Source organism: Falco biarmicus, chromosome 11 (genome assembly GCF_023638135.1).
Source record: "Falco biarmicus isolate bFalBia1 chromosome 11, bFalBia1.pri, whole genome shotgun sequence".
Lineage (NCBI taxonomy): Eukaryota > Metazoa > Chordata > Aves > Falconiformes > Falconidae > Falco > Falco biarmicus.
Window position 1 is genome coordinate 17,626,268 of NC_079298.1, and position 27,944 is coordinate 17,654,211.

At 37.0% G+C, this 27,944-nt stretch overlaps 1 protein-coding gene across 1 annotated transcript in view; it reads left to right on the forward strand.

The window, feature by feature from the left end:
- Positions 1-27,944, forward strand: part of ADGRL2 (adhesion G protein-coupled receptor L2) — a 394,007-nt gene that overhangs the window by 202,669 nt on the left and 163,394 nt on the right. The window contains exon 3 of the mRNA XM_056355276.1: positions 11,724-11,765. The gene's annotated coding sequence lies outside the window, so the exon portion shown is untranslated. The remainder of the gene's footprint in view (positions 1-11,723; positions 11,766-27,944) is intronic.

A 27,944-nucleotide genomic window follows, 5' to 3' on the forward strand; every position in this document is an offset into this window, starting at 1 on the left:
ACTATCATAGCCATCATTATTAATCATGAACACTTTCATATTCCCCCCAACACACGTCCTTTTCTCTAACAGGAATTAGCCCAGTGCATACAGCCAGCCTGAGCCCTGTGAATCATTTCTGCATTATTTTAAAACTTTGAAAGGGGACTTTGCTACAACATTGCTTTGCCCTGTGCACGGAGGCTATTTTCATTCTTTGCTGCCTGTTGTTTGAGGAGGTTTTTTAGGCCTGAGCTTTCCAGCGCCTCTCTCCAGCAGACCCCTGCCTGCAGAGACCGCGCTGCCAACCAACCTTTCAGTCATGGGTCTCTGACAGACAAGCTCTGCCAGACGTAGCTGCCATGATTTCAGATATTCATGCTCGCAGCTGTCCATCTTACAATTCTGCTGGAAATTACTGTCAACCTACAGGGACAAGAGAGAGAAGCATGTGCCTGTACTTGAGCCACTACATTCACATCACTGGTTAATTTAAACTGCCAGTGAAAGAGCCCTTGCCCTAATCTTCTGGGCTGTCAATGGGATTATGGCCTTCCAGCGGAGGGGCAAGGCATAAAGCTGGGAAGTGGTAACATCCAAAATTGTGGCAGCTTTCTACTTCAGTTTATGTGAGCCAGAGCACAAACTACCTGCACTAAGTAAACAGGGAAAAAAATTGAGAAAAAAGGTCTTTAATCTTTCCCAGCTACACCGTATGACAAGTTTTTAGATGAGAAAGTGGCATTTGAGTTCCCAGTGTCCTTTTAATGACTCCGTGAAATGTATTTTATTTTCCCAGTGAAGTTTTTAAACTGTGAATATTTTATCCAAGCGATTAAAGTTACTTTTTACTCTTACAAATTGGGCACAGAATATTTAAATGTAAGAGGGAGAGGGAGCACTAGATATGATAATATCTGACAGTTTATGGGAATGTGTTTCAAATTACAAGCAAAGCATGTGCGTGCACACATGAATATAGCTGTGGTTTATCTTCGGCATTAGGTAATGTTCTTTCATAAAAGAAAGGAGTGAAGGCTCCTGCTATTCTGTTCAAAGGGAGGACGTTTATATATTTTATATAGCATGCTTTATACTGCTGTGTTATGGTATGTAATATATTGGAAGTTCTTAGTCTGTGATAGACCCCCAAAGGGTAGACATGTAGGTCTAAGAGATGAAAAAAATCAAAGACATGATCTCTTGACAGAATTATATAACCTTCTCACACTGCCTCTGAACTTCACTGAATCCTCGAGGTGACAGAAAGCTGGCAGGCTAAGTAGAAGCAGCTGCTTGTGATGGCATGCCTAAGATATATGAATCTGTTCGGTGTGATCAATGGCTGAATGCTCAACCGCCCAAGTCATTGATCACCACGATGACCCCAGTTCCTGCTAAGTCCATCAGGTTGCTGTGGAGGCTTTAAGGAGGAGGGAGTGAAAAACGGAAAGCAGGGCACAAACAGCAAAGGAAGGAGAAAGACAGAGGCAGGAGCTCTCCTCATAAAAGCTATTCAGGAAATTGCAAAGCTCTTTACTATGTGTGTGGTACTGATCACACTGAAGTTTTGCTTTAAGGTGCATACCTGAATAAATGCTGAGCAATTCTGTTCTATACATAGTCTGAGATTACCACAGGAGCCTGCCTTCCATCAGGTCTAGGGGTCTAGGTTCTCCATACTCCTTCAGCAGTCTCAGCTACAATATGCACATTCACCTTATTTTTTATATCCTTTCCACAAAAGTTCTTTTAAATATTGCATGTAATAAACAAAATATCAACCTACATTACATGCCAAATTATGCCAAAGAAAGCAACAATGTTATAGCATAAGCAGGACGTTTATTATGTGAACGTGTTATGTGTAAAAAGGGTACAAGTGAGTTTTATTAAATGTGTTCTACTCATATGCAAAAGCAATTTAACAATTGAACTGTTTCACAAAATGGACTATTTTAGTGTGGTTGCGTCATGAAAAATTACTTTGGTAGAATGGCAGAACAGGTTTCCACACATGTTGAGTCTCAGAGGATTTATCTAATTTCCTCAGTTCACTAACAAGTATCTTCTACAGCTTTTAAATACAAAACTTGGAAAACTCAATTGGGCTGCAAAAGGGCAGGCTGGGTTCCTTTTATCTCATGCATCTCGTTATTACTAAAGATGCTCCCAGTTAAACTTTAGCAGTTTTTCTGCTACCCTTCATTGGGATAGTTCAACTTTAGTATAGCACAGAATCTAAATGCACTGAGACTGCATAAATCTCATTGTTGATAAAGTAAGTAATGCCAAAAGAGAATTCAGTTCACTCCATCAGAACTAGGAATAAAGCCACTTTTTCCACTAAATCATATGTGAACGTGAATATACACAAGGGGCCTGATCCAGAATTAAAAATCTCTCCCAATAACTTGGAATCTGGATTTAGTCTGAAAAGCAGATCTGTTGAATGAAACCAGTACATTTCACATTGGCACTTTTAAGCTTGGAATTGTCCTATAAAGGCAAAGGTCTTTGAGGCTACTGTTTAATGTTAAGATTTGCTTCACAGAGCTCTGTTCTGAAGGAAAGATCGTCTCACATATACAAATTGTTTAGTTTCATATACCAAAAAGTTATATGAATGTCATCTACTTGCATTTAGTATTCATGAAGTGGTGGAAGTGGTCACCAAGCCACTCTCAATCATTTACTGGCAGTCCTGGCTAACCGGGGAGGTCCCACTTGACTGGAGGTTAACTGATGTGATGCCCACCTACAAGAAGGGCAGGAAGGAGAATCTGGTGAACTACAGGCCTGTCAGCCTGACATTGTCACCAAGGAAGATTACAGAGTGGTCAGCTTGAATGCCATCCTGTGGCATGTATGGGACAATGAGGGGATCAGGCCCAGCCAGCATGGGTTTATGAAGGGCAGGTCCTGCTTGACAATCCTGATCTCCTTCTATGATAAGGTGACCCACTTGGTGGGTGATGGAAAGGCTGTGGATGTTGTCTACCTGGACCTTAGTAAAGCCTTTGACACCGTCTCCCACAGTGTTCTCCTGGAGAATGGCTGCTCATGGCTTGGACAGGTGTACTGTTCACTAGGTAAAAAGCTGGCTGGGTGGCCAAGCCCAAAGAGTGGTGGTGAATGGAGTTACATCCAACTGGTGACTGGTCCCAAGTGGTGTTCCCCAGGGCTCAGTGTTGGGGCCGGTCCTGTTTAAGATCTTTATTGACAATCTAGATGAGGGGATTGAGTGTAGCCTCAGTAATTTACAGACGGCACCAAGTTAGGTGGGAGTGTTGATCTCCTTGAGGGTAGGAAGGCTCTGCAGAGGGATCTGGACAGGCTGGACCAATGGGCCAAGGCCAATTGTGTGAGGTTCAACAAGGCAAAGTGCCAGGTCCTGCACTGGGGTCACACCAGCCCCACACAGCGCTACAGGCTGGGGGAAGAGCGGCTGGAAACTCCCTGGTGGAAAAGGACCTGGGGGTGCTGGTCAACAGCCAACTGAACATGAGCCAGCGGTGTGCCCAGGTGGTCAAGATAATGGCATCCTGGCTTGTCTGTGAAACAGTGTGGCCAGCAGGACCAGGGCAGTGATTGTCCCCCTGTGCTCAGCACTGGTGAGGCTGCACCTCGAACACTGTGTTCAGTTTTGGGCCCCTCACTGCAAGACAGACATTGAGGTGCTGGAGCGTGTCCAGAGACAGGCAATGAAGCTGGTGAAGGCTCTGGAACACAAGTCCTATAAGGAGTGACTAAGGGAATTGGTGTTGTTTAGCCTGGAGAAAAGGAGGCTCAGGGAAGACCTTATCATTCCCTACAACTGCCCAAAAAGAAGTTGTAGGCAGGTGGGTGTGGGTCTTTTCTCCTAAGTAACAAGCAATAGGACAAAAGGAAACAGTCTCAAGTTGCACCAGGGGAGGTTTAGATTTGATATTTGGAAAAAATTCTACACTGAAAGGGTGGTCAAGCATTGGAACAGGCTACCCTGGAAGTGGTTCAGTCACCACCCCTGTGGTTTTTAAAAGATGTGTAGATGTGGCACTTCGGGACATGGTTTAGTGGTGGACTTGGCAATGCCAGGTAGTAGTTGGACTCGATCTTAAAAGGTCTTTTCCAACCTAAACGATTCTATGATTCTGTGATGTACCAATTAGATTATATGACTCGAGCTTAGAGTCAAAGTGCTCAAAGCAGAAGAGATTAATTTCCATTTTCACCAGGAAAAAGCCATATCCTTATTTGTTGTATTATTCTGATGCATGCATTAATATTTCTTTTGTTTTCATGTTCACCTGTTTCCTTTCATTGTATAGCAGTTGGGTTATAACCACAGCCATTAGTAAGAGAGAGTTTCCAAGTACACAGAATCAGAGGAAGTCCTGTGTTTTTGTGGGTTTTTTTGGCAAATTATTTGGCATAATTTGGAGGTTCTGGAAGACCAGAATTTGTTCTGGTGCAAATTTGGAGTACTTCCAGTGGCACCGTTGGGATTACAGTATTGTAAAAATGAGACATTTCCTACCATGCCTCCATATCCTCATCTCCAGGTCAGCAAAACTACCTGTCATCACATTTCTGACCTGGATAGATCTCTGTCTTATTCTTACCTTTTCTGAGCTCTTCTGTTATGTATTCCCACCCTACCTCTTCATTCAGTCCTGTAGCTTAATGCATTTGACAGAAATTCCCTCCATTTTTATCTTAAAGGCAGACAAAAAAATGTTCAAGTCATTTTGCTTGGAAGTCACAACACCTATATGTATTTTTTTTGAAATTGCATCTCCTGCAGCAGAAATGGGAGCAGTCAGTTGGCCCAGAGGAACTCCTAGACACACAGCTGGACAAATTCATGCTGTTCACTTTCGTCTTATGCCTGTAGGCATTTTTAAACAGTTTTCAGTTCGAGTGCACTTTTACCTCTTGTTTAGTTTTAATTTGTCTAACAACATAATAATACCTTTAGGGAATATTAGTCCTACAGCAAGAACACACATAAATTCTGTGGATACATATATGTGTGTGTGTGTATGTATAACATATATAAAAACTGAGCAGTGCCTCCTCTGTAGTAGTGCCACTCTCCAGCTTTGTTAAGCTGTAAAAAAAATAATAATATAGTCACTTGCATAAACAAGGGAAATGGACTTTGTATTGATTAGGCTTTATAGAAAGTTTCCTTAAACTTGAGTAGAGTCAAAACTAAGTGGCTAGAGAACTGAGTAGAAATTTCTCCATGTAATATACCAAGCAGTGAGTCTTTACCCTGGAGAGAGGGAGAAGCAGAATGTGTTGAGCACCTGGGAGTGGGAATAAAAAAAACATTAAACTCTGGAGAGTTTTACTTAGCTTTTGAATCTTACTGTTGTGCTATCCTGTCTTTCTGTCACACAAAGTTCTCCCTTCCTTGGCAACCATATGAAAAATGGAGCTGCAGCAGCTACCTGAGCCAGACTCCACGTTCTCTTCTTGAAGCAAGACATTCAGGCTGCAGAGAGCTGGGGTCCGGGGAAATGGGTGGCTCTCCCAAGAAAATGTCGGGTTTGGTGGCTCAGGAAGAGGCTCTCCGATGGATAGCTGGAGTGCAGCAGCTCTTGGAGAAGGCACCTGCAGAGAGCAGGGTGGTGCTGGGCAGTAGGAGGGTGCCAGGAGCTCTGCTGGTGCCGCAGGGAAAGGGGATGCTGCCAGACTGCTGAAGTGAATTTTTGGAGGTTAAAAAAAAGTAGGCTACTATACTCAGTGAGGGAAGGTGTGGAGTTTTCTTAAAACAGAGACTAAGGGAAAACCTACTTGGAGAAGGAATGAAAGGAGGGAAGGAGACAAACTGTTACTGAAAATTACAGGCAACCCATGGCAAAAATGTGCAAACTGCTGATCAGAAACCTAACAAGAACTGTGTGTCCCCTACAGAACTGTGTGGCATGCCATAGTTTATAGAGATTACATTGTACTGTACTCTCTTGTACCCTGCAGAAAGCACACCCTCACCAAAAAACTATTTTGAAAAAGTTAACTTTTGCTTAGTGCAAATATACACAAATGGGTAAAGAGCTTGATAAAATTTATAATTCTTTGTCTCTAACAAATCTGCTTTTTTTTTGTATAGGTAACTTATTCTTAATATTTGTTGGGTAGGACTTTGGTACAATCCTACACAAGAATCAAAAGGATAGGAAAATATTTTCCAGAACTGGAATATTGATACTGGAAATGTACATGAATATTCCCAAATATATCAGCCTTTAACTCAGTTATTTTTCATAAATTCATAAAATTAGCAAATGAAACAGGAATGTGCACAGGGGAATATATAACAACTCTGTCAATTTCTGTATTGTCTGATCATTTTTATTCCACGCATCTTTCTTCATATGGTCTTTGAGCCCATAAAGTCAAATTTCTTCTCTGCTGCACTGCAGTAAAATCCCACAAGGTCCAAAAAGCATCCTCTAATAACAAGGCACTGTTCTGGGGGCAGGAAGGGTGTTTGCAATATCTTTTATCAAAGTCTCCAGTTTATAAACTATTCAAAGAAGGAATATATTGTTTGGAAGAGATTTCCAGTTGCATATGGCATAGATAATTTCAGCACTATTAAATCATTATTATAAAGACTATGCACCAGACTCTCAGCTGGTGGAAATCAGCATAGTTCTTCCCATGTTACATGAACTAACTTACGTTAATTCTTTAAGTGGAACAAGTTATTCTACAAACATTTTGAAATCTTTAGCAATGCATGCATATTGGATTTTTTAGACATAAAGTTTCGGGGGTTTTTTGAATTTTAATTTTAGTGGAGAACAGCAAACTCTGTACTGTAAATGATCTTTGCAACCTCTATGGCACAAATGTCATTTGGATACATTATTAAAGCTTACAGTTCTATAATTATACATAAAGCTTATATTATATACAGAAAGCTGCATGGAAATACCTATTTTAAACTACTGGGACCAGCCTTGCAAACATAAAAAGTTTTCATTTATAAGATCAGACCCATTGATTTCAAAGGGTATATGTGTACATCTTCCAAAGTACTAATGTGAAAAAGCATTGTAGATTCTGTAACTTGTAGCTTCTCCTTCAGAACTCTAAAAATACAACAGCTTCACTGATGGATTAGGAGACGGTGCTGTCATATGACACGGGCCCACAGATGTTAGGCTTTAGCACCTCAGTTGGAAAAGTCTTCCCAGATCCTCAACAGACATCCCATGTAACATGGACTTTCATGTTATATATGATCAGATGCCCCATCATGTATGGAAAGCATACTGAGCACATTTTTTCCTGTATTTTCTTAACCAGGCAAGGCTTTTACATTTTTTTAGTATCGGCAGTTAGGAAACCTCTAGAAAAGCTGCCTTGGCTCACATGGAGATAAACTGCAGAGAGTGACTTTATACTGCACAGTCAGGGGGGCTGATCAGACTTCATTACCATTGACAAGATGTAGAGTGGTTCTGACTCTAGCTCCATCATACCTCTCTGGGACAACAGTGGCCCAAGTCAATTCTGTACCTACTCAGGGTTTCCAAAAATCTTTAAGACAGCAGTAGTCTGAGACCTTATTTGAAATGAGTTGTGATAGTTTTCTACATTTGAGTAGATGAACAGCTATGAAAAATGCACATAAAAGCAAAAAGCAGTGTAGAATATTTTCTTTAATGCAAAAAAGCAAAATCAACTAATTGACTAAAGACAATCTTCAGAATATGCAGAATTATGTTTTAATGCCTTATGTTTATCATTTTTTCCTGTATGTCTGACTGTAACCCAATCTCATTCAAGCTATCTAATGCATTTCTGATGTGTTTTTTACCATAGAAGTTAGGCAACCTTATGAACTTACCTCTGTTCCCACTTTACCTTGTGGGTGATGTGTTTTCAAACCAGATGATACTCTATGCCAGAAATATCAAGCCTTGCCATAACCTGAATTTAGTAACCCCCATGTACTTCTAGCTTCCTGACTCCTCTTACTGTCTGCATTTCAGTACGGAGTCCCCAGTATCTGCTCATCACTCCTAATTACTTTTATTTTAGCCTATGTTCCTGATTTCTGAGCCAAGAAGTTTAACGAGCTATGATGTACTCTGACGAAGCATTTAATCAGGGCTGAGTAATCAAACAAAAAGCTTTTCAGGGCAGGGTGCAATATGGGAGGAACCATACTGTCTGCCTGATTACGGTGTTTCCTGTTCTCAGGCCTGAAAGAGTCCCTGCCCATGGCTTGACGGGAAGAGCTCCCCAGTAGAAGCCATGTAAAAAGGGAGCAGTGGCAGAAAACAACATGAAATCAGTGAAGTAGGAAAGATTTAAAGTATACACACTTTTCATCTCCTAAAGCCTTTGTCATCAGGGTGCAAAACTCTCTAGAAATATTTGTGGCTATGGGTGAGGGGCAGGGGAAACCTAGCCATTAATTCCTAAGAGGTGTTATCAGATGCATCAGGGTTTGGCTGTAAATTTGACTACATTGCTGTGGTGCACAGAGAAATGAGTGAGGAAATATCTGATTAAAGTGTACATTGCTGCTGAGGCAACTGAATGTTGCCATAGCAATTGAGATGAAATGTGCAAAGAAGTGAGATAATTAAATCTAACCCCTTTAGTAGTTTTGATAGTCAATGCACTGCCAATAGGAAAAGTTATCTACAGTGTTAAAGATAAAACATATTCCTTGTGGAAGTACTCCTTGCTGGTATTTTGTTGCTCTCTTTCTAAATGCATTGCTTCAGGTAGCTAATTTGAATGTTCTCTTTAATAATCAAATACAGTTTTGACCTTGGTCTGTAACAGCCTAGAACTTTTGCTGACATTTTATCATGGGAACTGTCTACACAAAATATCCAGAAAGTTTTTATTCCCCCTTCCTCTGTGTGCAGTACAGTAAAGCCCAGGTTGTCATCTCAAAGCTTACAGTTCAATAATATCTAGAACGTGCTGCCCTCTTCAGGAGCTAGCGATTAAAAATAGGTGATTTCATTTATTGATTCAAAAATTGTAGTGAGCAAACGGGATCTACAGAACTGAATAAGCTGGGGGTGGTGGTGGGTGTTGCCATTTGCAATGCCAATGCCAGAGACACTGAAAGAAGTTGCAACATTAACATACAAATCTGATTTTAAAAAAGTAAACAAGTAAAAAAGTAAACAAAAAATGTGTTAACATTTCTTCAAATTTGAGAACCGGGTGGTCATACTCGCATCCACTCAGGTTATTTATTTCAGCCAGTGAAAGCAAAACCTAGGAGAAGCCTTGAGTCACTTGTTCTAAAGTAATAATTCCATACTGTACATACCAGCAAATAGCCTGTTATTAAAAATTATTTGTGTCCCAAAAGAGCTCCTACAGTACAGTCACACTAAACTTATTTTACTTTCAGCTGCTATGCTCATCTGAATCCATGTAAGAATTTAATCCATGATTTAGCAGAACATTAAAACGTACACTTAACTTTAAGCACAAACATTGCCGCAATGACTTCAGGGGGATACTCGTGTGAAAGTATTGGACAATTTGTGTATCAGCCCAGAGGCCTGCATACATGGCTGCCAGGTAGGTGATAGGCACACAATTTTCAGTTCATATCTCACAAAATCATAAGCCAGGTTGTAGAATCTTAGTTAAGCAGTGAAGAACTAGAGGCAGAATCTACCCTTTTGTGAACGTAATTCCTTTCGAAGTCAATGAGAACTTCTGTTCATTTATGAAATGGTGGTATTTTATTGGTTTACAAATAGCTTTTGAAAAAAAATTATTATGGCTTTGTGGCAGGGGAATTCCAAAGCTGTGTGGAGGAAGGACAACTACTACTTTGCTGAAATGAATGGATTTTTTTTATGTAGCAGTTCTGAACAGGCAGTGGATTAATGATCACCTCTCCCAAACAGCAGTTTGCAAACTGTGAAGGCTGAGGAGCAAAGATCTCTAGGAAGGGTGCAGAAGCCAGTGCCTTGTGGGAACATGGCTCAACTGAGATGGATGTTCAAAGGTTTCTTTTTAAGTTTACATGAAATACTGTTTCTTTGGCTGAGGGGGACCCTATTTTCCTGCATTTCATAAATGAAACAAAAGAGATATTCTGTGCTACATCTCACATGAAGCACCATGCACAAGATTTAGCCCACAAAGAATAGAGCAAAAGTGTCTTTAAGACATCTCTGTAGATGCTCAGATTCAAGGCTGGATACAGGCCAATGAATCTCCAGTAAATTAGAGCAGCCCTCAGGGGTTGCTCTAATTTACATTAGCTTTATCCAGGCTTCCCTATATCTTGTGCTGTGCTGCAACCTAGATTAAGTCTGAATTTCTGCAGCACTGAACACCCTGGAAACTCCCTTTTTGCCCAAGCTGAACTCCTTGAACAGAAATAACTCCTGCACCGTACTGGGGAATTCTTCTCTATCTGGACACTCCCTTACCTGTAAATACCTATATTTCATCCAGCAATATATGCAGTCATGGTGAGATCCTGGAATCAATCTATCATTTATTTTAGCTTTTAGGTTTTTTCTTTAAAGGTAATAGCCCTACCTAGCTAGACATTACATTTTTTTTTTCTAAGTGGTTTGTGACTCTATCTCTTGGTTATAGTACCATTTTCTAAACATACTTTTTTAATTGAACACCTTAATTCTCTCCCTTGTATGTTTACTTTAGGTTTTTATGCATGTGTATTTTTCTCAAAGAATTAAACTAGTTAAGAATTAACAAGTGGGTTTTAAGTGTTGTCCCTTCTTTGGCATAAATCTCTTTTACCTCTGAAAACTATGTATCAGGCAGATAGGCAGATTCTGTATCTAACTGGCCACTTCAGCAGGAGTAAAGTTGTATTCTGTGTGAGAAATGATCGCAGACATTAGCCTATTGTCCTGAAAACTTTTTATTCTCAAACTGCACAGTTGGGACATACAGCACAAGATGTTATAGAAAAGTGAAAATCCTCACTGGGTGAATATTGAGTGAAAGAGATCATTCTGTTCAGCCTTTAGTTAAAGGAACTGGTAGCAGTGATTTATTTCTTTCTAAAGAAAACAGAATAGCTACAATGTCAGGCATAAAACAGACTGAAAGGGATAATAGAAAAGAAGGAAGAAAAGGACAGTTAACTAGTATCCATTTTTTCATTTCCACATCAGAGTTAAAGCACGCTGATGAGGTGTGTGGTGTACTTAGTACTTTCTCAGTACCCTAGTCTAACCACTGCAAACTTACAACCCATGAGTAATTTTTTTCTAAAGCAAAATGTAAAGGCAGTTAATTATTTTAATAACCGTGAAAAGATTTTTTAAGAAAATCATAATACAATTTTTTTAATGAGTTAAGAAGGAAATCTTTAATATTTCATTGATTATTGTCTCTTCTCACCTTAACCCCTTATGCACATGCCTTACCCTGTTTTCTCCCACTCTGTAACAGTGACAGCAAGCCCATGGTTTTATTTTCAAAAGCACAATCACAAGTTGGATGCCAAGATCCTATGTCTGTATTTTATGAACACTATGCAAATAAATTCCAGCTGGTATGCAGTTCTAACTATGGATATACACAATAGCCTGTGCTTTTTTCTAATCCAGTACCTGTTAAATACATGTAATGTATATTCAGAACTGCATTAAAATATTGATCTATGATTTGAACAGATATTTTCATTTTTTGTTTTGATGCTGATGCATTTTTTGGCGCCTAGAATCCCTGCAGATAACAGTATAATAACCAATAACATTTTCTTTGCTTTCTAGGGTCTTTATGGCAGAATGATGAATTCCATCTTTTCCAGAATGGTAAGCAGAAAGCTATTTCTGTTTCTGATAACACAAAACATAAGGTAAATTCTTGTAGGAAAAGATTGCCAAATTGCTTGAGAAATAACTGTACTGAACAATTTCATAATTATATGGCTTATACAACTGAAAATATTTGAATATTCAAATCCTGTAAGCTACCTAGAAAAGATTTGCAGAACATTATGCTAATTATTCAAAAGAAAATAAGTTAGGATTTAACATCTTTTTTTAGAAATGCTGCTGACCCTGGCATGCTCAACTTCTTATTTTTCTTAACAATTTATTATAATGTATAAATTCTCATAAATACAAATACGTTGTTTTATCAGTGAAGAACATAAATATGTCTTGTCTTTGGGCTGGAAAAGGGTGAGTCCCATAGCATGCATTACTATTTGAAATGTATAAAATTGATCTTTATTTATGTTTCACTAGGGCTTTGCTGTATCTGTGAATTTAAAAATATGTAGTTTCCAAACGTAGACATCACTTCTGCACGCTATTGTGTTGTTTAAAAAAGATGGTTTCATTTGTCGTTCTTTTTTTTTTATGGCTGAAAAAGGCAATATTTATTTTTCCCCTTGATCATAACATCTTTACAATGAAATAAAAAGAAAAATTCATCATACTGTATGTGTAAAGGTCATCCTAAAATAACACTTCTGAGCAAACTATACTGAATCCTATGAGTACGTTGCTAAGGAGAAATGTTTTCCGACAGGTCTTGGGCATTCACTTTACAAAAAAAAATAAATTCTTTCCCACTACATAAAAATGTAGTCTGAAATCAACATGATGAAGACCATCATGAAGTGAAACTACTGTTAAAGTGGAAAGAAATATTACTCAAAGAGTATCCCATCAGAGCACAAATTCTGACTCAAAATGTGACTGCTTCTTAGGGTTACACTTGAAAGACCTTCCCTCTAATCCCAAAAGGAACTCAAGACCCTTTAAAAAAGGACATTATTCACAAACTTTAATGCATAAGAGCTTAAAACAATGATAGATTTAAAATACGTGGGACTGATTTCTTGTTGTCTTTGATAGAAACAGTATCAAAGTTGCCAGTGTTCAAGAAAAACCAATAGCAAACCACAAGTTTTATGATTAACTTTAAGAATGATGACTTGATTTCTGATGAACATGGAAAGTCAGAGTTGTTCTTTGAAACTTTTTTCTAGGAAAGTAAAACCTGCAGGTGAAGCTGTTTTGAAATACTTGTTTATGACTTGTAGATCTAGTCCTCTGACAATAACAATGAGGTCTGCTTTGGCAAAGTCTGCAATGTATTTTGACCTGCCTGCTAACAGAGGGAATTTCAGAAGTATCAGGGCTGAGGATCCTTCAGGGGCATATCTATGATTAAAGAGAGGGAAAAGTCATGTTGAACAAAGGGGGGGGACGGGGGACGGGGGGGGACTAGGGTTGGGGAAAAAAAACAACAAACCAAACAAAAAAACAATCCAAACAGGCATGAGAACTACATTTAACCTCCTTCATCCACAAACACAAAAATGTTCGAGAAGAACTCGAGAGTCATTTTTAATCAAAAAGATTAACTATGTGACAGTTAAGTATGTTTGGGATTACAGCATCAAAGGGCCTGTCTCTTGTGTATATTTGCCTATTAGCAGTAGGTACTTGGCACAAGGATCGTTTGTAGGTTGCAGCCACAGACAGACACTTGGGCTGCATACACCCTTTTCTGCAATGTTCATTAGGCAATAATATTGTCAAAAGTAAGTGTTTACCAGCAGATTTAGTCTACTTAAAACCATTTTAGCCTGAGGCTGATCTTGTGAAGAAGGCTTGGGGGAAGGGCAGAAGAGAGACACAACATTTCATTTTTCATGAAAACAAATGTATTCACCCAGTATCCTGATTTGAGGTAATTTACACCTCTAAATTTGCACGTTAAGTGAAATTATTTTTATTTTGAGGCCAACCGTGTGATTTACACTATAAGCAAAGAAGATAGGACAAAAGGCTTGGACCTTAAGGGTTGCTACAACAAAGACAGTACTAGACTATTTTGGGAAGAATTAATTCTTGTCTGTATAAACATGTACACCTAAATGAATTTTCCCTGACTTGCTCCAGAATACAAGGTTACTTTGCCAATTATGGATTTCCTTTATGTAAATATTAATTAAAATATAAATATATTTTCAAGTCGGATGTCTTTTGTTTATGGAATGGGAAACTGAGCTTCCTCATATTACTCCCTTTCAACATTTCAAGGCTTTTTTAAAACTTAAAAACAAGATAAATATCACAGAAGAAAATAAATTGTTGAATATAATTAATATCACTTTAAGAAAATAACTTTCCCTCTCGTTTCTAGCTCTAGCTATGTTTAATGAATAAAGATTAAATACACATTACTATGAACAGTCACAACATCTAGATTTTAATCTAAAAATGGACTTTTTTCTATATATGTTAATAAATTATCTTTTACCTCAAATTATTCCTAAATATGTAACATTTAGCGGTAGCATTTCATTATATATATCATCATATAACCATTTTGTCATGAATTTTTAATTCCACAACTTTTAATATATGGAAAATCATGTTAGATCAACTGAGAACATAAAAGACTTACTAATGTGGAAGACCATCTTGGCTAAAAACTGAAGAAGACAAAAAGTAGTTCTCATTTTCCTCTCAATTAAAACTCTGTGCAATTATTATTTTATATTATAGATCGCTTTTGGGATTCTGGTTACACAAAACTTTTTGGTTCATTTCACAGGAATAATATTCATCTTAATTAGCAAAAACAATTGATGGGCTTTTCTCTTTTTTACAAGAGGGAGTTCACTCAGTGTACTGATTACAAGTAGTAGATTATCCTGATAAATGAAAAGTTCTTGTCTTTCTGAACAGCAGCTGAATATGTTATCTGTCTTCAGCCTTGTAGCTTCTTTGTTAGACGTCACCTTGTTGAGACAGAATGACTTACTTGGTAAGTGGTTGACCCGATTTTTTGTCTGGCACCCTAACGTTGCTGGGCATTATGCCAAGCTGGATTCTGTAGCTATTTATGACTGCATTCAAGGTTCAACTATGCAAATCACAACTATTAGCCAAAAAAGCATAGCAGATTTGTTTTTTAAATATTTCCATAGCTCACAAGGTCAAAGCATTTGTTTTCACAATTTTAAAATATAGTTTTGTAAGTAATGATCAGTAATGTTTAAAGAGATTGTCACCCTTTAACATTTTATTTAGACTGAATTAGACAGAACATAAACATTTTTCCTCATGTGCTACAAAATAATTGTATGGAGCACAGGAAGAAGAGACATGAGCTGAAGTGGAAAAATAGATATCATTTTGTCTGGTTATGAACAGCTTAGCTGCACCATACAGAATTACAATAAAATGAAGATGGACTATGACAAAAAATCTTTGGGGAGTGCAGTGTTCCTCCCGAAGGCCACCCTGATAAGCTGGCTGCGGGGAGCTGCAGGGACGGGCAAGCTCTAAGGCTCACAGCCTGGGCAGCTCCACGCTACCTGCACATCTTCTGTTCCCAGTTGGTATGAAATCAGACCCAAAGCCCAACTGAATCCCTAGTCGGTATGCATTCACAAATATTTTTGCCTCTGTTAATTCTCAGGCCTAAATCCATCCAGCGCCTTGTAGGTGGATTGTGGTTGCAGGCAGATACAGGGTGCAACGGCCCCGCAGACCCGTTCCTGCCTGAAGCTGCGGTGGTTTGTGAGCCTTCCTTCAGCTTGGGAGGCTTCTGCTGCCTTCAGCGCTGGCTCCCCACCCCTGCCCCCTGCCATTCCCATGACACTTGAGCAACACCGAGGCTGAAAAGGAAACCTTGTGCAACTTCAGACGGAGGCAGTACTATGAAGTTCTTTGGGTTGGGTTTGCCCTTTGCTCTGTGCGTTGTCCAGTATCAGCCCTGATTGAACCCTTTGATAATCATACGCACAGGCTGTCCTTGCCACTGTCATCCTGCAGATCAGCTGTTGATTTGTTTCAGTTCTTGTAAGTAACAGTGAAAACATGTTTACAAAACTAGCAATGGTATATGTCAGGTATTAAGAACCGTCTACAGAAAACTGAAATGTGATTTAAGCACATACAAAATGGTTATTCATAAGGAGAATTTGAAAAGAGGTTGTGTGCACAAGATGTCGCAAGACAGATTTGAAAAAGACATATATCTCTACCGTATCCTAATTTCCTGACAAACTTAATGAAACTATTAAGAAACCTTACACACATATCAACAGGCTTATCTATAAAAACCACACAATTAAACATAATAATTTACTAACCCAGTACTTAAAGATTATTTGACAATATAACAAATAGGCAATAGATAACATGTAATATGTAATATGTAATATAGAATATAGAGAGGCAGGTATAATGATAATATAGATTATATATAGTAGACAAGATAGTAAATTGATACATTTCCTCTTAAAGAAAAGGGAAGTAGATTTAAACACGAGCAGTGCAGATTCTGTTTTCTAATACAGATTCAGGTATACTTTGGATTAGGTCCACATTTTGTGACAGAATCCAAGGTGGGAGCACATGTTCCTTCATCAGGTGAGCATCCTTCACATCACACCAAGTGTGGATAAAGGCTGGTTAATTTATTGATTGTAACATGAAATTATTAACAAGGCTGAACCTCTGGTTCAGGGTATTTCTTTGTATGAAAATCAAGGATTAACATTAAAAAACCAAAATAAAAAGTTTATCTGTTTTAACATCTTGCTTTATCAGTTTGCAACAGTTCTCTTCATAGTTGTAAGGCAAAAAGCATTTTGTTAAGATTCTATTGACTAAGAAAAACAACCTGAGTGTGAGCTAACAGTGGCTGAGTGTAGTTTCCATTTGTGAGATACTTTTTATTCATCATCTGAATTTTATGGGTTGTAGTAAAATAAGTTGTTTCATCAAAAGTGAAAGAATTATGGGAGAAATTATGTGAATGAGTGCAGAATAGAGCCAGTTAAGATACACTAATCGGTCAAAGCCTGATTTCTCTGTTTTAGTTACCATCCACTCAGAGGAGAAGGATGACTCATTGATCTTATTAAGGTTTCTTCCCCTACTTACGAACTGAGACTGTAGGGCTTCCCTGAGTCATCTATAACAGTATTTCCCCACACTTCACCTAACAAGGTGTGAAACAGTCTTCCAACAAAGTAGGGAAAATATATTAAAGTGGGACAAAAAATAAAGGTTGAACTGGGAATATGGAGATATTCCATCGAATTCATAGGGTTTGTACAAAGAAGTAGAGTTTGAGCCTTATTAATACAATACAAAGCCCCAGAATTTATTCATGGTTAAATTTCTGAGCTTTCGCCAATCCTTTTTTAAAGATGCCCTTCTCCAATAAAAGGTACACGACACTGTGTAAAGGTAAACACTAGCAACTCTGTCCACAATCAAATCTAAATAATACTTTAAGAAATTAAATCCAAAACATTACCAATAAAAATACCTAGCATGTATTTCTTTCCTGGGAGCCTACATAGAAATTGAATTCTACTGAGCTGCGCTTACACAGAACAGAATTCAATTAAAAAAAATCCGCCTGGATTCCATGCTGTGAAAAGCCCTTGCAAATTTATTTTAGGGGCTCTGGGTGTGGAGCCTGGACATAGTTTTATTTTATTTTTTAATGGAATCAGTCTTAATGTCTAAGGTTATTCTTTACTTGCCTCTGCTGCACAGTTTTCACATACAAGCCAACTGAGGACAACTCGTTATTAAAGAAGTCAGCAGGTGTCCTGTGTTCTGAAACATATTAAATAAAGAACTCAACGGGATCATGTTGACTGTAAGCTCCACAAAGAAATTAAATAATGAAGACAGAAGCTCTTCAACAAAGCCCAGTTCTGCATAAGTAAAAAATGTCTTGTCAGAAGATGGAAAGTTCTCCTGCCGATTTTTACTATTGTTTTTCTGAAAACAAGCAGCCCATAGATTTTAGACACTTAAACCTTCTGACCTGAGTCTTATGCAGTAGAGAGCGATCAGAATGATGGGAACTGAATAGTCAAAATATGCCCTTCTCTACACAGCTTCATAGCTCAACAAAAGAGCCATTGCAAAATGGCCTTCTTATCGCTCTGAAGTTTGTTGCATTGTCTTGCCCATGTCAGTATTAATATGAAACAGCTCCAGTAAATACAAAGAAAAGAGTAGAAAAGGGTCTGTTGTATTTTTAGTTAATATTTGTCTAATGTATGAAGCCTTACAGCCACAGAAACGTTTAAAATACCGTTCCATTTGAGATTTAAATGTATTTTGGGATAAGGTAATTTTAAATCACATTATGAAGGTTTTAAACTAATATAAATACAGGTTTGAACTTCCCACTTATTCTGAGTTGCTAAGTAATTGCACCAAACAAATGTTTTTAGAGTGGGCTTTAATATAAGGAATCACAACATTTATTGGATTTTCAATTTTTCTAAAACGTCATGAAGCAATTGTTTGAAGAAAATTGACAATTAAGAAATCTAACCAAGTCTGGTTTTGAAGAAAAATTAAACTTGATTTAATTCTCTTTGAAAAAAAAAAAAAAAAAAAAAAGAAAAAAGTTGACTTCAATAGAAGTAGGTCTGGGCGACTCAGAGTCGATTGGAAAATAAATTATGCTAAGTACATCCAGACTCACCGAGCATCTTTAAGAAACAGAGTGTTCATAATGAACCAAAGTCTTCCGACAGCTTAATATGACTTTAAAATAACTAATATGAAAAAATATTACAAAACCTTTGTTGACCAGGTGTTTTCCCTTTTTATCAATACAATATATTCCTATAATGGCCATCCCATGCTCTGTCATTAAAATGTGAGCTTTCCTTTCAGGTGCTTTGCCTCAGACATATGGAATTCTCATCTGCAGTTTTTACTTCCAGTCTCCAAGTTAGTCACACAGGGCTCCTTGAGCAACAGTTTGCTGCAAACACAATTCCATACTTTGGGGCTCAGTGAGTTAATATGTCTTTACCAGAACAATTAAAAGCTCCTTCTCCAAAACTCACCATCAATTTTAATGCAAGACATAAAGAGGACACATTTTCCTATATCTGAGATTTCCAAATTAATATTGTTGATAAGATTTAACAGGCATATTTATAGGACTGGGGATACAGTCTTGGTTCAGCAAAAGTTTGCTCACCTAAACCTGTGCATTTGCAGAAGTGGGGCCTCAGCTTATGTTAAGTTACAGGTAAAAAAGTAAGTATGAGGTTCCAATGTCCTGATGCCATTCATTCCTATCAGTAATTTATTCCATATACATATTCATTTTTTCAAGAAGGAAACAATTCTATAATATTAATTCTTCCCTAGACACAACTTAAACTTGAATTAGTTAATATGTTTGCCAATCTCTTGTTGTCAGCCTAACGCCGCTTGTATGGGTAATTATGTGTTTAATAGAAATATTTCCCAGAAAGTTCACATGAGACCACAAAACTAGTCCAGTTATATGCACTTCAGCCTCCCATATATGATGGAAATCTTTTCTCCTACCGTTTTTTCATTCCAGTTGCTGTTGTCACATGCCCCAGCAAAAATTCATAGTGATCCTCATCCTTTCTTAAAATGAAATATGTGCACATCAGTCTGCCTGGGTCAAAAGTTGTACCAGTGCTGCATTACGCCAATCCACAGCCAAATGCAAAAATACCTGTAACAGACCATATGCTATAGCTATCAGGGGGTGCACTGGTAAAACTGAAAGCTGAATTTGGAGCAACACACAGGCTGAGAGCTATGCTTGTGGCTCAGCCTGTACAATTGTCTAACACTGAAATCCCAAGTCAAAGAACATGGCAGGAGGGTGGGAGCTTACCCTTGGAGATCTCTTGAGCAAAGCACAAATGGCAGTCTGTAAGTGCACTGCAAGAGTGAGTGACCAAACAAACTGAATGCATTCAATCACTTTTAAGACGTCTCATCTGTGTGTAGCGTTTTGATCCCGTGCATGAGTAAATGTATGATTAAATTTTTATTAAAAGGTAGTGCTCCTGTTTTAATGATAGTTAATTAAATATAATTAAAATGAAAGGATTAATAATATTAAACATTTCATCAGAGGTAAAGATAAATATAAATACATATATTGTAGTATGATTCAATACGAATATATAATACTCAGCCTATATTATCTTCAAGGCATTATGTAAAATAGCAAATTAATAACACAAAGCATGAAATAATATATTCCAGGTACTATGTAAATTAAAGGCCTGGTTCAGTACTTCTACATTCATAAAATCTATTTGATATTTGGGGGAGCAATATGCAAAGAATAGTTGAGGTAGCCTTAAAAATTATTATAGAAAGTCTCTATGAAACAGATGCTTACACTTCATTGCTACGTCACCTTTCCATGTGAAAAGTAAATTACAGTGCTGAATGACATATATTTGGGCCACAATAGAAATCCTTTTTAGAGTCATAGATTAGAATTTGGAAATACTTAATTTCTAGCTAACCCTGAACCCATACATTTTTATGGCCTGACTTACTATTTTCAGAATCTTTGAATCAGGCCTTAACTCTTCATACACAAGGTATTCCTCTCTCATGGCACTTACTTCTATCAGATATATCTAGTCTCATTTTGCCTCTGTTTAAAAAAAAAATCAGTATTTAGAGCAGCAACATGTTATGTCTACCCATAGATACCCTGTGTTTTAAACTATAACACTCATTCCTGTTGTCATTTCTGCCATTACATACACCAAACCCATATTTCCAGATGTATATCACTATGAACCTTTGACCTGTAAAATTTTGTGCATTAACATATTATAATAAGTAGAGAAATGTGTTAGCTTTTCAAGCAGATCTTTAAATTGTGTAGTTTCAAATCAGAGACATTTTTAGGTCTCTGCAGACTATAAGGAACTAGTATTTTTCTAACAAGATCTTAAGACCCTCCGAAGAATTTTAAGGATTTTTATGAACCTCTGTATGCATTCTTTAGCTAGATTTTGGCATTGTTTCAGTGTAACTCCAGTACAGCTCAATCAGTTTATTTTATAATTAAAAACAAGGAAATAGTAACAAAAATACATAATATATGGTACTCATGTTTATAATAGAAACATCCATAAAGAAAGAAACATGTTCTAACTCTTCTCATTACCCCAAAGGGAATTGCATCTTTAATCACACAAAGCACAACGGCTTTCTAATTTTGTTTAAAGTGTTTCAGTACTTACAAAAACCAGATCAGGTTATTGTAAATCTAGAGCAAATTAGAATCATTGGCCTCTGCTCAGCTGTATTCAAGAATACTATGTAAATCATAAATTTAATGGCATACTAAGACACACATCTGTTTCTATTTTGTAGAAGTTAATAATCTAACTTCAGAGTATTTAAACATTACTTTCATTAACTGGAAAATTGTGAAAAATAGAGACTGCTATAAGTCACAATGTGTTGCTGCATTATGCTAAGTGAAATATAAAAATTGCAAGTCTGTACAGTGAAGCATAATTTTCTGAGAGATATGTGCCATTGTCTGTTTCATGACCTTGCAGCTCCTCTGTTTACTAGGGAAAACATCACTTACACAAACAGAGCTGCATTGCTAAGTAGAATCTGCACCTGCACCTTGTAGATTTCTATTTATATTTTTAGTAGCAAATGTCTTTCACAACAAGGAATAGATGATGCCTTAATTTCCCAAACCTATACAGATATTGACCTAATGGCTTCTGTTATAGCTAGCGTTGTATAATCCAAGTAAATAATTAGGCTTAATATGCATATTGCAACCTATTTTAAAGATATTTTTGTCACTAGAACTGATAAAAATGTTGTGCTGCATAGATCAGTTTTCAGTATATAGGTTTTTTAATAAAATTTACTTTTTGGTCCAGGGTGTACACTATAAGTTGCTTCCTTCTATAATTCTTGTTGATAAGTTTAGTTTATTAACAGATTAATACACTATACTATATTACACTGTATCATAAATTTGGCATCATGCACAATTTATAGGACTTGCAAAGAACCAATTGTGTGCGATTTGTTGGAGAAATGCATCACTGTTTTCAACTTTTGGTTGTAAACACACTAGTTTCCCCAAAGGAAACAAATCTATTACCATATATTTACTAATCTTTTTGAAAACATAGTTGAATTCAGTTGCAAGGCAGAATGGAGTTGGTCTGCCAACTTCAGCACTGTAATAAAAGGTCTAATTTGTAAGGTTTACTATGATAATGGACTCTAAGGTGATAAATTTTGACCAATAAATTCCTTGAAAACTCAAAACTGGGTTGCACTAAGTAGTGAAGTTAAGATATGCAGAATATTTAAAGTAAATCTTTATTCATAAAAATTACAATGTCAAAAATGTAATTTATTATAGAATTTTTTTCTCTTCCAATAATCTGTTTATTAAAAAGACTTCCAGTCTTTGGGAAGTCAGATGTCACTTAAGTGCTGTTTTGCTTGTGCTAAAATTACCTGCAGTAGTAGATGCTTTGCATTAAAGCTTAGGGTGCATAAAGCTGAATGGGATTTATGGAAATGACTGTATGAATATGTATCTCACCTTTTACCAGTGCTAATTTCAATGAGCTGTATTTGAGAGAGGAATTACATTAATATATACAACTGATAGGGAATTTGCACATTAATTTTAGTATCAACAAAAATTCTAAAGAAAGCAAATTAAACCAATGTAGCAATATAGAGAGGTGACGGGAAAAGAAAACAGAAAGGCCAAATTGGGCACCTCAATGGTACAGTGCACATTTACGGTTTATTCTTCTGTAAGATTCGGTGGTTGCATATGCAGGAAATTCTCCCATTCCTGTGTAAATGCATAAGGAGTTATCACTTTGCTTTCCAAACATGCAGTAAAAGCTTAAGTGTGTTGTCTTAAGGATATATTAAATGTAGTACTATGATTTACCAGATAGAATACGAAAAGATCATATTTTGGTGCTGATTATTCAACAAACGGTAGCCAGTGCTCATAGTAAGGTAGGGAATAGCATCCTAATTAATTATTGACTGTATTTTAATATTTATAATTAGCAGTAGTACTAAGCAGTCAATCGATGTTCCTCACAACAGGAGTATGGTAGTAATATCATTCTCTGACTGCAGTGTTTTTACAAAGGCGTAACCATACCTTCAATCAGATTCAAATACTATTTGTCAAAAACATTGAGGTCTGTCAGAAGTAAATGATCGTTTAATTAAAGAAAAAAAGGTGGAATATCTTTGATCCCTATACTTTAGTGATATTAATTCCCATGTGCTGCAGGTGTTTGTAATGTATAACAAATCATTACTGAAACAGAGGCTTTTATATGCAGTTTCAGTGAAGGAAAATGACTGTTCTTACAGCTGCCAGAGTTACACCTGGCATGTAACACAAGCATGACAAAATGTGAACTAGAAGATGTGAGCCTGGAAACAAATCTGGGTATGCCCCTCCATGCTCTGCCCATGCCAGCTGAGATGGATTGCAAAGCAGTGCTGATGTTAAGAGTTGGTGGGGAGGGGGGGAGACTGAATTTGCTGCTGTTTCTAGGCCCTCTGACCAGTGATCCATGATGCATCTCTGGTATCTGCTCCAGAGGGAGCCAATCACATAACTGTCGGCATTTCAATGGCAATCAGTACCAAGAGGCAAAAATACATTCTTATAAAAAAATATAAGGGACCAAGTCCTTGGTTTAAACTCCAAAACAAAATCAAAGCAAGTATAACCAATCAACTCAGGTTATGAGCACTTCCAGAGTTGGATGGGAAACTGAGAAGCAGAACCAGATGAATTGTACAAAAAGCACAACTTATACGTTGTCTTGATTAAAGGTACCAATTGAGTATTCTAAATTAAAAAAGAAAATGACAAAAAACCCCACTTATTCTTACAGATTAACACCTAGTAGCACACTGGGAAAACAGTAAATGGGAACTGAAATATGCAAGTTTGGAAGCAAATATGGCTCTCACGCCTTGCCATTTGATAAGGGAATTTGAAAGTTACAATCATGACGTGTGGAAGTCCCAGTGGGAGATTCTTTTCTGTTCCTGATTGATTGATCATGAGCACCCTGTTCTTTCTGGTTCATAACCTACTACCGTATCTCTGAACTTGATTATTGTGACTATGGACCAGATTTTCATGTAGGCATCGTACAGAATTCCAACAACAAGACTCCTAAAGAGAAACACGGAAGGAATTTAAGCTCTTAAGTTGAAAAAACCCTGTTTCAATGCTGCCTACCTGGGGAAGATGCCTCTGTTCAAAAGGCACTTCCATGTTTTTACATTAAATTTTCCTACAGTGGTAATGCTCATCATGCCAAATATTGCTTTAGTCAAGATAAACCAGACTAAGGAGCTCTGCACCAACATCATTGCCAATGAGCTGTAAAACAAAGCTGAGCAGTTGAAAGTGACAGTCATACTGTAAGGGCACCTGACACGCAACAACACAGTTAGCCTGTCACTAAACCCAGTGGTAATCACCACTTTCTTTTGAAGGTGTAGCTTTATTCTACAACGAGCAGTTAAGAGACTTGTCCAAAGTGTGTGAAACAAGATCAGTTCTCTCCTCTGCCTGAAAGGATTCAAACGTGTATTTCTCCCCAGCTAAACAGTTCTCTAACCCACAGCCTGACTGGAGATGGAGATACTCTCCACTTCTGCTAAACTCATACACCCCGCAGAAAATTATTCAGGATTCACTGGGCTAGAAAGAGAGAGCACCAGAGGGAATACAACTCTGTAGCTCAATGATTTGGACAATCAATTGGAATGGGGAGGCCTGTGTTCTGGTTGGTGGTCCAAGAATTTGATGTATTTTATCCCATAACTTCTCAAAAAAGTAAATTTAACCTCACCCCCAACGTAGGCATCTAAGTCTTTATGAGTTTGTACAGCTGTGCAGATAAAGATTAATATCTCTTTAAATCTTAGCCTATGTCATCAAGGACATGGATTTTAATAGTGCCTAGGACGATTGTATTAGATGCTTGGGTAGGAAACGAAAAGCCTTCATGGATTCATACTTGCAAATACAATGGTTTGCCTTTGAATTCTCCATTTTCTGTTCATCTGTTTTGCATCACCTTCCAGTTTGCGGCACACAAACAACAGAAGAGTGGCCAAGGACCTGGGTAATATCATAGTTAAAAGCAAGCTAATGAGTATAAGTTCTAGATCTGCAACTGGAGTTTGATAAAGGAAATCATAGGAGGTATAGGGGTTTAGTGTAGACACCCGGTCTTTCTCCCATTATGTTATATCAAGCAGCTGTGTAGCAAGAGCTGAGGAGAGGTGGTGAGAATACACAGTGACCTCCAAATATGCCAGTCTGAGATATCGGGTACTTCTCTGGCTGCAAATTACCAGGTGAAAGAGATACAGTCATAGCAAAATTGTGTAATATAGTTGTGTAAGGGGGAGGAGGAGAAGGACCTCCCTACCTGCCAGGCAAAATTACATTTATTTTAAATAGAAAAATCTATTTAATTTGTTACTATTCTCTTGAGCTTTGCTTCTTTCCTTAAAAAACATTTGCTGCCGAAATGCAGAAGTAATGCCTATGCAGATACAGCAGTTGGAGAAAAGGGAACCTAGAAATGTGCAAAACTATTTGGAGAATTGGGATCTCATGACATATCTCTTTCCCCAAAAGCTCAGCACTGCAGTTCCTTTTCTGGTATGATCGTTTCAGCTTCTGTGCTGAGCTTTTCATATGAAAACAGGGAATTGTACTCGTCTCTTTTTAAACGTGTTCTGCTACGTGACTCCTAACAGCTCAATCTTGAAAACTCTTTGGCCTTTATAAATGCCTGCAGCACTAAACTGTAAACTTTTCTCCACCAGCATACACCCATAAATACCCAAAGCCCAAAGTAAGGAATGTACTTCTTCAACAACACTGAGCTTCAGCGTTATTGAAGCTCCCCCAGATTCACTTTTCAGAGTAGAAAGGCAACTGCAGTGTCTTAGCATGAACATAAAAACCTGTATCTAAAGTCACTGGTAAAAATCACATTGATCTCTTAAAATTATTAATTATAATTTTAAAAAATAGTTTATTAATTTTATACAAAATTTATTAGCATGATACAATTCTGTTTCAGAATACCTAGCTAATATGGCATACGCATGCTCTTGTTTCATAGCTGCATTTTCTCTGAACAAGGTTGTTTCTAATGTTACTTAATTAACCAAAATCAAATTAATTTCTGTCTAAGAAACAAGAAACAACAGCTTTGTTGAATGAAATTATCTTCATTTTCTTGAAGCTATTTAAATTAAAAACATGAGTTTCTACAGTTGGGAAAAAACCATCCATGGTTAAAATCTTTGAAGCCCATCAATCTCTTTAACCACACAGCTAATGTGTTCCTTCTGTTTTCTTTGAATGAAATCACCATGAGTGGTTAGATGTTGATTTAACATAAAGCAAATGGAAATGGGTGTTTCCTTAGTCATGTGTAGAATTTATTTTTAAAAACAATTACCAAGTGTTATGAGTAAGTCAGTGATTTTGTCATTTCTTAAATAATGATATAGATTATGAGTTATTAAAACTGATTACTGAAGTAAACTATGTAAAATGCAAATTCATGTTACATTTATTTGTTAGGAACAGCTGCAGAATTCTCTTCTTTTATTGATGGGTTTCATTTTTTTCCCAAGCGACACTAAAATCAATTACTTAGTTTAAAAGACTGGTAATTGTCAAGATATTTTTCCAAACTTTTAAGACAATACACTGGATATTTTCTTTTATGGGTTGTATCATTCACACTTTATTTATATAAATTTGTCCACAAAATTAATTGGGGGTTTTCCTAAATAAAAAAACCCAAAATTTTGACTTTTCAGTTTTGTGTTGAAATGGTAAAATCATGTAATGTTTTGTTACTTTTCCACGTACCATGGAAAAACCCCCATGTCTTTATGCTGTACCAATTAAACCGCATCTTTATATCACACCAACTTTAGCTGATGCTACTGCACTACATACATACAACCTCTTCTGTCAGTCTTTGCTAACATTATGTCTAACAACATTACAACTAATATCTAATTATAAGTTCATTGATACGCTATTCAACAGGGTATGCACAGATAGGGAGGAAATGTCAGTTGCTAGTATTTAAAGTTCAGTCATAAAACTCCAGTAATAAAGAAATAGGTTGCATAAAATCTGTGTAAACCATTTCTCATGGGAGAACTGACACTTACGGCAATACAAAATATTATTTATCAAGATATTTAAACGTTTTAAATTAACCTTTTTAAAAATAGGCAGATGTAAACTGCAATTCTATGGCAGAAAACCTCTAGTTGAGTCTGCAAGTTCGTATTACAGACTTCATAATTTGGCCAATTTTTTTCTGCAAGTTAAATCATCTTTATCAGATGCATCTTCTTCAAGTACAAGCTGACAGTGAAATTTTTTCCAGTTCTCAGTGTCCTACATGTTGGCCCTAGAAATGCTAATTGATACACAGTTCTTGTGATTATTTAAAAATTTACTATGAATTTGCTTTTATTTTTTCAAGGACATGATCCAGCAGTTTCACCAAAGCAATTTGAGAGCAATACACAGAACATACATGAAAACAAAAATTTAACATTAGTAAAAGGGTCAAATAAAATACTATCAAATTATTTTGCTAAGCTTATAAGAGTTCTCACAGTGTTTTCAAGCTAGCTATTTTGCACTGTTGCAGCAAAGCAAGGTTTTAAAGGAAAATCTACTTGTCTGTACTTACTTGGGGAGTATGTATGGAATGAGATACACATTTTATAGGGATATGGCAAAAAGTAAATAGGCAGCTTTAATGGTGAAAAGAAACTTGATTTGTTATAATTCTTTTTTATGTATTAATATGCAAATCTTGCAATAATTGTGGCCGGGTAAAAACTAAAGGATGAGATTCAAGTATGCCATGGGTGTATGTGTCTACAATTTTCCTGTTCTAAAGAAACAGATGCTGTTTCATGTGAAGCAAAATTAATCACTTGAATAATACTATTTTACTTGCCAAAGCAACATACACCTCTGCCAGGTATTCTCATATCTTAATCCACATTTAATGAGAATTAATGGGAGCATGTGTTTTCGAAACAATGGCTGAAAGGTCTCTGTCTGCATTTTTC